At 44.1% G+C, this 14,997-nt stretch overlaps 1 long non-coding RNA gene across 1 annotated transcript; it reads left to right on the top strand.

Annotated features, from left to right (window-relative positions):
• The first annotated feature begins 347 nt into the window (after positions 1-347).
• Positions 348-10,925, top strand: LOC127589226 (uncharacterized). The gene is made up of 2 exons (XR_007959323.1): positions 348-505; positions 10,312-10,925. It is a non-coding gene; the product is annotated as an uncharacterized LOC127589226 (long non-coding RNA).
• The last annotated feature ends 4,072 nt before the right edge of the window (positions 10,926-14,997 follow it).

The following is a 14,997-nucleotide window of genomic DNA, read 5'->3' as shown; positions in this document are numbered from 1 at the left end:
TGCTTGTCCCTTTCAAACAGAACTCGCCAAAGTAGGATGTTATTGTATCCAGAGTGTCAAACTCAGTGGCACGATGCGTTGAACAAAGTTGTTTTGTTTTTTACAAGTTTCGTTTCAAGCTATTATGTCATCAACCCGCATTTATGCTAGTTAGCGCAGCATAATGGGAGTGGACTAATCTGTTTTGGTCACATGACATTCACAGTTGCGAGCGCAATTCTGAATCATTTTGGTGGAAGCCAGAACTTGTTGCAAGCTAGCTGCTGCACCGTAGCGCTGCGCTTTGATCGACCTCTGAATAAATGCGGTAGGTGTTGTCCAGCCCATTAAAGCCGTTTCGGCTTTGTGGTTGAATTTCAGTTTTGCCATTAAAGGTGTTTTGATGAGAAGCAAAAAGCTCACTTTTCCCCGCAAAGTGTGATGAGAAACCATTTATTTCAACGAATGGGAAAGGAACTGAATTGCATTTTCTGCCGATTATCTGGCGACCAACCCTTTGCCTCAAGTAAGACAACAATTGTTTGCCAAAAATGAACACAGTATGGATCACTATGGAACATTTTCCAACACTGACCAGAAGCAAAACTTGTGCTCTACTTTGTTGACGGGCGTCTCAAATGGGAGTCTTTAACCAAAGCAGCGGACCAAATTGAATGTTGTCTTCCTCTGTGATCCAAATGCAGATGTCATTTTAATCACAGCTTGCTTACTCTTAAAAGAGCATCTGCATGTCTGAAGCCGCTGTCTGTGCCCCGACAATGAACCCTCGCTCCTTTTGACATCTTTCCCCTGTTCACCGTCTGTTCTCCGTCCAAAACTGAGATCAATTGGGTCTGCTCAGCATTTTATGCACACATCACAGGGCATGTTGTTATTTTGATTTGCTTTAATTGTACCGTGCAGTGTGTGGGTGCATCGTGATGGATGATGTTTTTCCTTTTTATTTATTCACTTTTTCTCCTGTAATCTGAAGCCCGGGCTTATTGGCAATGTAAAGATAAGTGGCGGTTGGTTAATACGTCTGTGTGGGAATTGTAAACAATATTTTGCGGGTATATTGGGGTTGCGACTATGTGCGAAGAAATCTTGCCGTCGCTCCTTAACACTTCTCTGACAGTGAAATTGTGACAGTAATAGAGTGTGTGCATGTGCGTGTGTGTTAGTGTGTCAGGTGGTGAAAGAATGAGAATTAAGATGCGGCTTGTTTGGCAGTTTGTTTGACTTTACGTTAACACAGCTTGCCTAATCTCCAGATGGGAGGCTGGAAAATAGCATGTTTGTATGTGTGTTAATATTTGAACATTAACGGTCATACAGTGGTAAAAGAAAGTTTTTAACTCTTCCATTGCGAGCCATTAAAAAAAAATCTATTGAGTGGCGCCCAATTTAGAGCATTGAGCTCACTTAATATTGTGGTTTTTGACTGTGTTAACACATAAACAACCAAATAAATGATTAGACTCTCTCATCACCAAAAAAAAAAAAAAAACATTTCTTAGTAATTAGCAGTAGAATGTGGCTTGGTTTCACCCAAATCACATGTTTTGGACCCAAAAAGGCAGAAAAAAAAGCAGACTCATGAAGCTTGATTTATGCACAAGAGTGACCTGGATGCTAAAAAATATATATATATATATATATATATGGGCGGCCCGGTAGTCCAGTGGTTAGCACGTCGGCTTCACAGTGCAGAGGTACCGGGTTCGATTCCAGCTCCGGCCTCCCTGTGTGGAGTTTGCATGTTCTCCCCGGGCCTGCGTGGGTTTTCTCCGGGTGCTCCGGTTTCCTCCCGCATTCCAAAAACATGCGTGGCAGGCTGATTGAACACTCTAAATTGTCCCTAGGTGTGGGTGTGAGTGCGAATGGTTGTTCGTCTCTGTGTGCCCTGCGATTGGCTGGCAACTGATCCAGGGTGTCCCCCGCCTACTGCCCGAAGACGGCTGGGATAGGCTCCAGCACCCCCCGCGACCCTAGTGAGGATTAAGCGGCTCCGAAAATGGATGGATGGATGGATATATATATATATATATTCATTCATTCATTCATCTTCCGAGCCGCTTGATCGTCACTAGGGTCGCGGGGGGTGCTGGAGCCTATCCCTGCTGTCTTCGGGCAGTAGGCGGGGGACACCCTGAATCGGTTGCCAGGCTGCCAGGGCACACAGAGACAAACAACCATCCACGCTTACATATATATAGATAGATAGCTTTTAGTAACACTTCAGACACTTCGTCTGAAGAGTCCTTTTCTTCGATAAAATACCAAAAACAATGAAAATGTGCTCTTGATGGGGAGAAAAAAATGTATTTATACCAGGTAGCTGTCAAGTTACGCACGAAGCAGGAAAAGGGAACTGCTTCGTACGTAACAGAGAAAACTAAAATAGGTGGATCCCCGAAATAGCGGACACTGACAAGGACTTCGTCTAAACAATAATATTTATTGTAACAAAAAACGCAGTCTAATAAATAACAGAAAGCGCTGGTAAAAACAAGAACCAGGAAAATAAGGAAACGCAACAACAGAAAACGCTTGCAGAAAACGGCAAGGAAATATGAATAAGCAATCATTAATAAACGTAGGCGTTTAGCCTAATCCCTATGGGAAAAAGAAAATGTAACCAACCGTAAATGGTAAGCGAACAATAACGAATATGATAATAAGCGAATATGGGCAACAGCAGTGGCACGGCATGAAATACTCCGGCAATGAGTTGACTGCCGGAGCGCCTAAATATAACAGGTGCAATCGCCTACAAATGGGTGGCAGGTGTGCAGGCGACAAGCAAAAAGCCTGCCCCCTGCTGTCAAATACAGAACGTGACTGTAGCTTGAATCTTTTCAATTACCGTATTTTCCGCACTAAAGGGCGCACTGGATTATGAGGCGCACCTTCAATGAATGGCCTATTTTGCAAATGTCCTTCATACATTGGGCGCACCGCATTATAAGACGCAATCTACAATGCATCCACTAGATGGAGCTACGCTCAAGGAAACGCCAACAGATTGATCAGATGTCAGTAAAACGTATTTAAGAAACCAGCCACACAGTTCACTTAACCAACAGCAAGTGATAACATTGACTCGTTAACGTTGAACTCTTTTGCCGCTGCTCTCTTTCCATGTTCAACTGCGTAACCGACGGCCGTAAGTTTGAACTCTGCGTTGTCAGCATGTCTCGAGCAAGGAGCCATTTTGGGGTCGAAATATTACCGAATGACCAAACACAAGGCGCATCGGATTTTAAGGCGCGTTGTGAGCTTTTAAGAAAATGGAAGGCTTTTAGGTGCCCCTTTTAATGCCGAAAATACGGAATGTATTTACAGCTCGACTCTTGCAGAAGCTCATGAAAATGTAGCTGCACCGATGTCCAAAAATCATATTGGATGTGTGTGCTTTGCTTTGTTTTTTTTCCATGTGTATGTTTTGCACTTTCGAGTTGGGGCTCAACAAGTTGCTCTGATTATAGTCGCCAACAAAGAACACGCAAGAAGGGTGAAAATTGTCTAGTTAGACATCCAAGATTTAATGGGTGGGGGGGGGGCTGCTTTAGAGCGCCTCATTGTCACACTGTAGAAAAGCTGATTTGGGAGCCTCGTTTTATTTTACTGGCTATTTTTTTTAGCCATTCACATTACTGTAGGCAGGAAAGTGAATGGTTAAAAATATATATACATTATATTTTCTATTTCACTTTACATCCACTAAAATAATTTGGCAAAATTCCCAAGTGAATTAAAGAGTGATTTTAAAAAAACAACAAAAAAAAGAACAAAATGTAACGGACAACTATCATAATTCTGGTTACATACTGTACCACCTGTGTGGTTTTATTGTCTTTATAGTTTAGGTCTGAATTCAGTGGAGGCTTGCTCAGGAGCAGAGTTACTTTACACTTTTATCATCTTTTTTTTCTTTTTTTCAACAAACTTCAGAATCCCCAGTGTGGAACAACACCTGAGCACACTTTTTTTTCTTGCTGTCATGCGCTGCTTTTATTTTGTATATTCTTAGCTTCCTCAGCCCTGAGCACTTGGCACTAAGCTTTTGCATGCGTGTGTATGTGTAGTATGTAGTATGTAGTGTGTGTGTCTGTGTGTGTCTTCACCACCACCATCATCATCATCATCGTAGTGATCTTCATCCTCTGTGCTCTGAAATAGAGCGTTGCTCTTGCCTCGCGGGGGGCACACTCCTGTTTGCTTGCAGACCTGAGTGGCTTGAAGGAGCACCCTGTGTGTGTGTGTGTGTGTGTGTGTGTGTGTTTGTGTGTGTGCGCGCATCAGCAGGTGGCTGCTGGAATGAAGGTGATTACTTCCTGATCAGTTTGGCATGAAACGGCCTGTTACTTCCTGCCTCCCTCTGCCGTCTCACCTTTCCTGGTCGCGCACGTCAAAGGTGGAGGCAGGAATGCTGCAAAAGAGAAAAAAACGGGGAATGTCATTTTCCCTGCAGCTATTTGGAAGGCTTGGATTAACCCCCCCCACAGACACACATATACACCAAAGCCTTTGTTGTGAATCTACCTCTCGTCTCATCTTTGCTCATTCCTGGTGGCGGAAATGTGAGACTTAAGACGTGCTGGAGGGCTTGGCCGCAACTTAAAAATCGACAAATTCTTAAGCCTCAGTGAAAGTTTGCATCCTGTCGTTAGGGTTGAGGCGGATGTACAAGTGAAAAAGAATCAAAGTCGTCTAAATTGATGCCCAAGAGATGACAAGTGAGGCCTCCAGATGGGAAAATAAAGAGGACAGATGAGCTGGTTAATGGCAGAGAGGGTCAAAGTAGCCAAAACTGTACTCAAGAGTACAGTGTTGTTGTTTTTTAAATAATATTTTTATTTTTGAATAATATGACCCAGAGTAAAAGTAAAAAGCAATTGTCCAAATTATTACTGGAGTAAAAGTACTTTTTGGGGAAAAACAAACTAACTCTAGACTACTTCATAAGTAACTTTGGATGTAAAAAGATGTAACTTGCTGAACAATATCGCTTTAATGACAATGATAGGGAATACAATTATATAAATTAAGGGCAGGTGAAAAAAATGCAGGCTAAATCTGCTGAAATTATTTGTTGTGAATTGTTTTTGTTTAACTTTGGGAACCAGCTCAATAAGATCATCAGGCAGAGATGATATTGAATACGGCAGAGTGTTTTCTGGAGGTCGAATCTGAGTTCTTGTAAGCTGAAATGCGTAAACTTGAAGAGAGACGGAGACAGCGCATTACATTGTTTTTTTTTTTCGTATTTTGAATGTTGAGTGGTGTGAAATGTAACGAGTGGTTTTGTTAGAATAAAGTATTGGGACACAGCACAAGGCCCAACTTTCTCGCAATTATACTATTGATTGTAACAAGCAGAATGTCGCTCAGTGCAACAGAATAAAAGGTAATATCTCAAAAATATTCAAGTAAAAGCGAAAGTGACATTGGATTAAAACTTGGCTGCCAAGTCAACTTTTCTCCAATCTGTCAATCAACTGATGAGACGGTTAATGGTGCCGTCAACCAACATTTACGGATGTGTCACCTGTCATGCTGTGAAATGCAGCCCCCCTTTGACTCCATCTTTTGGACCGCCCTATACCAAATTTCGGCGGCACACTTTTCAATAGGCTTGGGTGTAGTTTACATTGAAATATGCAGCCTTGGTTCTCACCGGGTAAAACTGTAAACATATCCTCTTCATCCTCCAGCACTTCCCACTACCGTATGCAACCTAGTTCTGCTTTTTGATCCTGCAGGATTTGAAACATGGCAACAATGGCTTACTTTTTAAAAGGAGGAAGTTGTGTACTTGCACCTGAGAATAATCCCCCACGGATTAAAATGCTACGTGTCGTTTTCTTTGTTAGCTACTTTGGATATAGAGCCACATGTTTAAAATAAATAAATAAGACAATAGTTATTTATTTATTTATTTATTTATTTATTTTTACTTCGTGATGTTCCAAGCACCCACTTCTGTGCCAGCCTCCCGACTAATATATTCCTTTCATGCGCCCATGTAACCTGACAACATGGTTGCAAAGTCCTGGGTCAGTTTATTAGAGTAAAACATTTTAGTGACTGTCAACCAGGCACATGGCCTCTTTGATTTTTATTTTATTTTATTTAAATGATACAGCATATATTTTTCGGTCCCATTATGAGCTGACTAATGTTAGCCACATGCACCCAAAATGCAGTACAGTGAAACTCCTCTACAAAGAAATCATATTTGCAGCAAGAAATTTTTCACAATTGGGGACTTTTCACTGTAGCAAATTTGATCTCGGATGTAAACACACACACACACATACAAACACGCATGACGTATAAGTGTACAGTAATCCCTCGTTTATCGCAAGAGTTCCTTTCCAAAAAGAACTAGTGATAAGTGAAATCCGTGAAGTAGGAACATAATTTTTTTTACAGTTATTATACAATACTTAACTATTTATACAATGAAATCAAAGACCAAAACCTGTTTTCAGGCCCAATTACAACAAAAAAATACAAAACGTTTTTAACAAATAACTATAATAGTTTTTGGAAATACTGTACTGTCGACACGCGGCGCCACCGACACCTTCGGATTTAAAGGGTTAAAAGCATTTTAAAAAACTGCACTAAAAAATCTGTGAAACAGCAAAGCCGCAGAAAGTGCACTGCGTTCGAGCGAGGATCATTGCACTGTATTTTTATTCCAATTGTGCATGAGTATGAGCATACACTTACTGCATGCAACATCTCCCGACGCACACAGCAGCTGTTGGCTCACTCTTACGTAAGGTTGAACCACCTCTTATCTCTCTTTTTTTTTTTTTTTAATTATTAGATTTCAATATACTGCATATTAGCCCAGTGCAGTCTCCATCGTTAGAGGGCGTGTGTGTGTGTGTGTGTGTGTGTGTGTGTGTGTGTGTGTGTGTGTGTGCGTGTGTGTGTGTGTGTGTGTGTGTGTGTGTGTGTGTGTGTGTGTGTGCGCGCGCGCGCGCGCTCTTCCTTCCTGCCTGGGCCAATCAAAGGTAGTGACCTCTCCTCTGCACATGCTGACTCAAGGTGTTCTCTATTCTCTGCCAAGTCGGCTGCTCTGCACAAACACGCACAGGTGCAGCCAACAATGGAAGCTTTTGTGCTGGGTTGGCGCGCTGCTGGAGCAGCCGGGCTCATATCAAGGAGCGCGATCTGGAAGCAAAGATCTCGCTCCCTGAAAGCGCCACAAACTCGCGCGATGTTCGCCGATCGTTTCACCGGTGCCTCCGCGCGATGAGCCTGAATCCGACATTATCCCACAGGGATAAACACCCAAATGGCTTTGGAGTGTTGACACTCAATATTGATCCTTGTGTGATTTTGTCCCGCAGCCCACCGTGCAGCACTTCGAACCAGAATCCCTTCAAGCGATGCAATTTGAAAGCAAAAACATTAACGGCACCTTCAACGGCACGGAAAATAAGTTGTTAATTGCTAAAAAAAATTCGAAATCCGCTTCCTCCTTTTCCAAACATAAAGTCAAGTTGGTCATCTCACTGCTCTGTTATTGATGAGACTGACTCAATACGCAGAATTTTAATCTCCTTTATGACAGACATCTTTGTCACGAAAAGCGTCACTCTGCAGTTTGTCTGCGCTACATCGTCCTCTGCTGAGAATCACGGCAGTGCGCCCGCTTCAGGCAAGCGCGAACGACTCTTGCTGTTGTTTGTTATGCACATTCGGTATCACGGGTTTGAATCAAAACGGTTTACCAACACACGGAGAACTCCAGATGATTTTACTCACCATATGCCAACAAGTTTGTTTTACTCCCCTTTTCCGCAATCAAGTCTGCACATGACGACCCGGTGGTCCAGTGGTTAGCGCGTCGACCTTACAATGCAGAAGTACTGGGTTTGATTCCAGCTCCGGCCTCCCTGTGTGGAGTTTGCATTTTCTCCTTCGTGGGTTTTCTCTGGGTACTCAAGTTTCCTCTCACATTCCAAAAACATGCACGGCAGGCTGATTGAACACTCGAAATTGTCCCTACGTGTGAGCGCGGATGTTTGTTCGTCTCTGTGTGCCCTGCGATTGGCTGGCAACCGGTTCAGGGTGTCCCCCGCCTACTGGGATAGGCTCCAGCACCCCGCCGCGACACACGGATGGAAGTCCGCACATGAGCACTAAGAAGATGCAAAGGACAATAAACAATCCGTTTTTATGTAGTAAATGAATCGATGGATAAATGACTGCCAGTCAACATGTTGCTCATGACACCCCCCCCCCCCCCCCCAGAGTTTTATTTGGAGTTTGCATGTCAAATTTTCCTTGTTTCAGGAACATCCAGGCTTGATGTAAATGCGCTTTATCATTTTGGGTGGTTAACTGTTGTCATATGGATGAGACTATTTCCTGAAACAACTCAAGTCTTGACACGTATTTATGTAAAAGAACGGTGGGGGGGCAACAACATTTTAGTTTGTCGTAAACTAGGGCTTTGAATGGTGACATCAAGGATATTATCATCCAAAGACTGTCAAAGCGTTTCACATCATGTGCAGATGTAATTTGGCTTAAGCACATCACTTTGAAGAAGAAGAAGAAGAAGAAAAAAAATCTGAACTCAGCAGTAAAAGGCATAATAGTCATTATGTCGTGGGGCCCGGACCGCAGCTAAGCCGTGTGTTCGATGCTTCCCAGGGCCTCAGACATGACACGGCGTCCCCGCGGCCATGACATCACCGCCCAAATAACATGCTGCTTTGGAAGCATCCGACGGGATGAAAGGGAACCAAGGCCATCAGATGCGTCTTCAAAGGCCAAACCTCGGGCACCGTGACGGGGGTGAGCGGCAGCTGATGACATCACAGAGGCCATGGGCCGTTTGGCCAAAGGCCCTTAACGGGCAACCCGACAAAAAAAACTTTTTTTTTAAAAAGCAGAAGGAAAGCTGGAGATACACCCCCAAGACGAGAACTGTGTGGGCGTGTTTTGTTACCGTGGAATATGCGTTGGTGGAGTTCATCGAAGATGGGTTTTGCAAATGACATTTGTGGATGGGGGGGAAAAAAAAACAAAAAAAACAAACTCCCCTCCAATGTGTTCCAGCAGGGAAGATTTGTGCTTTACATCATGACCGGCTGCTGCCTTGAAGTGCAAACATGTTCTGAGGATAATGTCTGGAGCTCTTCTTCCTGATTCTCATGATCTCATTGTAGCCTACATATGTTAGACATTACATTTATATAGACAAAGGCGTTGAGACACCTGCACATTACACCTCCAGGAAGTGAAAACGGTTGAAAATATGCACTTCTCGTCCCCCTGCGTCCACTTTTCCAAGACGTCTTTCTCCAAAATCTTGGAACTGGAGAGGGTTGATTGGATGAGGTTATTAGCCAATCTGGTTCTTGCGGTTCTACCATCCAGATTCTTACTGAGGACATGTGGGGACTGAAAAGATCTTTACCTGGGTTGGACTTGTTTTGGCAGGAAGTGGACGGGACAAAGTATGGAAGGATGCGGCCGAAGCTGAGTGTGCTGACAACCGATTTTGCCGCGCTTCATAATTTGACTTTGTTGCAATGTCGTAGATCTCACACACCCCAAAAAATAATTTTGGGGGTTTTGCACTTTAGTGCGACCCAGTCAGCTGGCCGGCCGCCGCCAGCAGGGCGCCGAGCCATCCAAATCAATGGCATACGTTGAACCTATATTGAGTTCCACAACAATACTTCACTGTACTTGTGATTTCCATGTACACATTGAAGCATGCAGTCTTTCGCTAAAATCCAAATGAGTGATGTCAGAGTTAAAGAATGGGGCAAGGCAGCCCGTCAAAATATCAACACTCCCTCCCATCTTCCGCCCGCTTCCTCCTATCTTTGTGGCTACCCACTTCTTCCTTGACAATCCTACAAGGGGGCAATGTAGAAGAAAATGCAGGATTGGACACCAAAGTCCATTGCTCGATAGAAAACTAAATGGATTTATGTCCTAATACTTTTTCCCCTATTTTGTTCTTCAACAATCCATTCACTCCCAAAGACGTTTTTAAACGTCTTTTCAGACTTGGCCCAGAATTGAGTTAATCAGCCATGCATTGAGTTCACTGGCAAAGATTTTTCAAAAAAATTGAATCCCCTTTTCCCTTTTAGGAGTCATTCTTCAACTGTAAGCAAAAACCAGAGAGTACTGTACAGAGACCATGTTGGTACCACTGGTCTCAAAAATTCAAAGAATCCCAAACAAACACAGCCAGTACTCCATTGCCCTCCCCCTTCCCCCTCTTGTCAAGCTTCCCTCCTGTGGTCACACGCCCCCACCACTTTGTTTGTTTGTCTCCAGGCAACCAAGATCTGGACGCTCAGACTTGGAGATGGTCTGCTGCTCTTGATGCTTTCGGAGACAGCTATGGCAAGAATGCAAGGCTGCCCGCTGTGCGGACAACAAATAGGCCGTCTCCGCCGAGGGGAACTTTCCCAGAAGACCTCAGAAGCTTTTGTGGGGGATCACCAAGCCGCTTTCCACTGGAGGGAACCGCGGGAGATGCTTGCCAGGTGGCGTCGATGTTTTGGGGCGTTTGCCCTGGAGGGTTGCTTCTTCTCTTTCCACCATGATAGCGAACGGCAGACTTTTTGTGGCGGGGTCCATCAGTGGTTCTCAAACATTTTACACCAAGTACCATCTAAAAAGTGCTATTCACATTATTGACAGCTGCTGTATTATTTATTACGGGCAGCCCAGTGTGTATGTGTGTGTGTGTGCACGCGCACTCATGAGAGCATGTGCACAGCTGCCCATCTGTTTGGTGAAAGCCGGCGCGGCCCCTTGCAGCCAAACGACTGATGTGATTTAGTGGCGCAGGTCACAGGTCAAGAGCCCCCGGTCTCCATCTGCGTCTAAAAAATAAAAAAAAAGCCATCAGGAAGGGTTTAGCCTGGAGTCAATAGTCCAGGTGCCACGTCTGCCACCAAACAGATTAAAAAAAAAAAAGGTATGTCTTGAATGGGATTGCTTCAATAAATAGGTTGGACTCGACCCTCCCCATGAATTGGTGGTCTGTCGTTTTAAGATCGCATTTAATAGCTGCTAAATATCATCGCGAAGTCAAAGCGGATCATAACGCGAGTTCGGATTTGTGTTTATTCATTGGGATAATGTTTGATTTTCTCTTCAAACATTTCCCCTCCGATGAGGAATTCCAGATGTAAAGTTCTGCCGCAAGTTTTTGATGCATTGCTTCATCCACGCTGCCCCCCAACCCCCACCCCCCCACCACTATTTTCCTCCTCCTCTTCCAGGCAAGGTTTGACGACGTCTCTGTTCAACCTTCTTGTGAAATTTAGGCAATGTCAGGAAAAAGGTGCGACTTCATAGACGGAAACCAATTTCAGGACTTTCGAAGTGTCTTTCAAAGACAATAACTTTCATCACGGGATGTCGCAACTTTGATCTTCAAACAACTCTTATCCAACCTTCTTATCTCCGCCGCACTGACAGCCCAACCAGTTTCCGTGTAATCTTCCGATTCTTTTTGTCAGCATATATAAACAAAGCCTTTGCAAATATGCGCCGGCCCACTTTTTCTGAGGTTTTCTTTTTTTTTTCTTTTTTTTTTTGATGCAGTCCGCTGCCTTTCTTCCGAGCAAGCTTGTTGTTAGCTCTTTGAGAGACGCCTATCATAAAAATCCGAGGGAAATTACGCTGAGCCCAGCAGCCTTCGCGGCACAGTGGGCGATTACACATTCAAATGGATGCTTTTACATCAATGCGAGGCTTTGAAGACCTTTTAATGAGCAGATAGCCCCAGTTAATCATTTGAGGAAGTGCCATCTTGGAAAGAGAAAAAAAAAGGGGGGGGGGGTACGAAACGAGGCGAGGAAGACTTTGTGGAGTGATACAAAGAATATGACTCGAATCATAAATTCATCAACTGTGAGTTCCCCTGAACCTTCAGTAAGGCGGCACGGTGAGTTAGTGGTTAGCATGTCTACTGCCTCCGAGTTCAGAAGTTGGGGCTTTGAATCTGACCTCTGACCTTCCCGTGTGGAGTTTGCATAATGGAAGGGTTTGTGTAAGGTGTCCCCTCAAGCCATTGACTCCAATAAGGGGGGGAAGAGTTGAGAACTGCCGTGTAGCTTCCAGCTAAGCTAACAGTTGGCCTAGCTTCTTCGCTTTTTGCCTTTACCACCATTGCCAGTGCAGCATAAAAACCATTTAAAAAAATATTTTACGCCTCCCTCAGGCTTTAAACAAACTTCAGTTTATTAAAACACACACAATCAATATATTTGGGTACAAAATGAACACATTGCAAATTCCCAGCAAGCCCACAACGAGGACAGGTTTCCTAAATGTTACCTGGCCAGCAAATGACCTCGCAAAAAATAAAAAATAATTATGTGATTCTGTATCGGGTTTTGAAGGATCTAATACAATATACTGCAGTGAATTATGCTTGAATGAGCCACAAAAACATGGTGCGGTTGTCAAAGAAGAAGCTGATGAATTAAAAGTCACTGACTGCAAGTGGATATCAACAACAGAGACTCTCCACACTTTGCTTTGTAACTAGAAGTACATCCGAAATTATAAATATGGTTAAGTATTGTTATTTACGAGAAGATGCATATTGTAGGTGGCCCGGTGGAACAGTGGTGAGCGCGTCAACCTCACAGTGCAGAGGTACCGGATTCAATTCCAGCTCTGGCCTCCCTGTGTGGAGTTTGCATGTTCACCTGCGTGGGTTTTCTCCGGGTACTCCCACATTCCAAAAACATGCATGGCAGGCGGATTGAAGACTCTAAATTGTCCCTAGGTGTGAGTGTGAGCACATAGGGTTGTTCATCAATGTGTGCCCTGCGATTCGCTGGCAACCGGTTCAGGGTGTCTCCCGCCTCCTGCCCGAAGATGGCTGGGATAGGCTGCAGCAACCCCCGCGACCCTTGTGAGGAAAAAGTGGATCGAAAAATGAATGAATTAATGCATATTGTATATACAGCCGTGGTGCAGCTTGGTGGTGCTGTGGTGGCCAGCATTATGCTTAAAATCTGATCAAATCTTTGTGTGTGTGTGTGTGTGTGCGTGTGTGTGCGTGAAAGTTAGCACATTGGCAGAGCATAATTCAGTAAAGTATATTGTATTACTGTACTGAATTATGCTTGAATGAACCACAAAAACATGGTGCAGTGTCAAGGAAGAAGCGGATGGATTAAAAGGCACTGTCTGCCCGTGAATCTCGACAGCAGAGACTATCCACGCTTCGCTTTTTTACGTAAACTACATCCGAAATTACAAATATCGTTAAGTATTGTTATGTAAAAGAAGATACATATTGTGTATACAGTAGTGGTACCGCTTGGCGGGGCTGTGGTGGCCAGCATTTGTGTGTGTGTGTATGTGTGTGTCAGAGAGAGAGAGAGAAAGTTAGAACATTTTTGGTTGGCTGTTCCATCTGCATTGTTGCGATGACATGCAGCGGTGATTCACATTTTGAATGGCAGCAACAGCAATGGTCCACTCAGGAGAATGATTTTGCACTCGGACACGTCGCTCGGAGTGTGCTGGGCCTCCTGTGTTTGCTCTGTGTTGATTCCATTGGCAGTGAATGTAGATGATCGCAAAGTGTTCTATCCCCTGTGATTTGTACTGCACCGCATCAGCATCAATGAGGAATGAGTAACTGATGCCAACTCCACATTCATCACATTAGTGTCAACTTTTAAGAAAAACAAACAACCTGAAGTGAAGTTATGCAACCCCTCGTACAGAAAATAATCAAGCGTCTATGTTTTCGCAAAAGAGACATCAAAAACTGTCGCCTGGCTAAAAATGAAGAACTGCAGTATGACGGTAAACATTTTACCGTCATAGCAAAGCGAGAGGCGAGCATGCAGTGGATAAAGAGGCATTCGCCTTTCGGCATTGTGCCGCCATCTGTCTGAGAACAGTGGGTTGTTTTTGAGGGTCCCTCTCGTCAAGGCTTTGACTGGGATCCAAGGTTAGCCGGGACTCTCTTGGAAGCCAACCTGCAGGGGGACGGCCCGCCCGCCCGCCCGCCGCCGCCGCCGCATATTGATCAATGGTCACGTTTGAAAAGAGTGGCACATGTGATGAAGGCTGCCTCGAGTAACAAAGATGAGGCATGAGAGGAGGCAAAGTCAAAGGGAATGGAGTCAATGGCGGATGGAGTTAAGAAAAAGGGGGTTGGACTCAAATAAAGAGCGTTAGAGGGCATGGAAGGGTGTGTGTGGGGGGGGGGATCAATGACTGGGAGACTGATGCAAAGGATAAACAAACATCAGGAGGGCGCCGGAGACCAAAGTGTTGTTCCTCCATCTCGGCAAAGCGGCGGGCGAGAGTCTAGTGGGGCTTTGAACTTGGCCCCCATTAGAGGCCTGATGACGGTTTGAAGAGAGCGGCAGAGACAAGCCTGAGCATTTTCCATGTTAATTTGTTTTTGGAGCGGCTGTGCGGGCGCGTGTGGGCGTTGTTTTTTTTTTTTTTCGTCGTCCTTTGAATCTTTCCTCGTCACAGCCGGGATAAAAAAATAAAATAAGAAATCTGCCTTTCGCTCTGTTGATTTCCACTCCTTTTTTTTCTTAATCTCACTCGCTTACCTATTTGTTTGTCTCTGGGAGATGAGGAGGATGTTTCAATTCATCTTTGGGGAAATTCTCTTCATTATTTTAATGTATAGCATTTTTTGATAGCAACGCAAATGTCAGAAAAAGTCGCAAGGTTTCTTTAACTGTTTTTGCACTTATGAAATGCTGTAAGGCCAGTCGGTAGCAAAGTCACTTTTAAAAGACGCATAGTGACAAAGTCTGTAGTGACTAAACATTGCTGTGAACCCAACGCATTTGATTTTCGCATCAATCCAACGCAGGAGATTGTCCAATTTCACTGAATTAGACTTAAAAATGATTTATTTAGTGCAAATAATGTATCTTCATTCATCTACATATCTATGCCACTGACGTATCATGACAGGCAGAACAAAAAAGCCAATTTACCGTCGTGCCTATTTTT

The sequence above is a fragment of the Hippocampus zosterae genome, chromosome 17, assembly GCF_025434085.1.
Source record: "Hippocampus zosterae strain Florida chromosome 17, ASM2543408v3, whole genome shotgun sequence".
Classification (NCBI taxonomy): Eukaryota; Metazoa; Chordata; class Actinopteri; order Syngnathiformes; family Syngnathidae; genus Hippocampus; species Hippocampus zosterae.
Note: the sequence above shows the minus strand (reverse complement) of the source record. Positions and strands in the feature narration are given on the sequence as shown.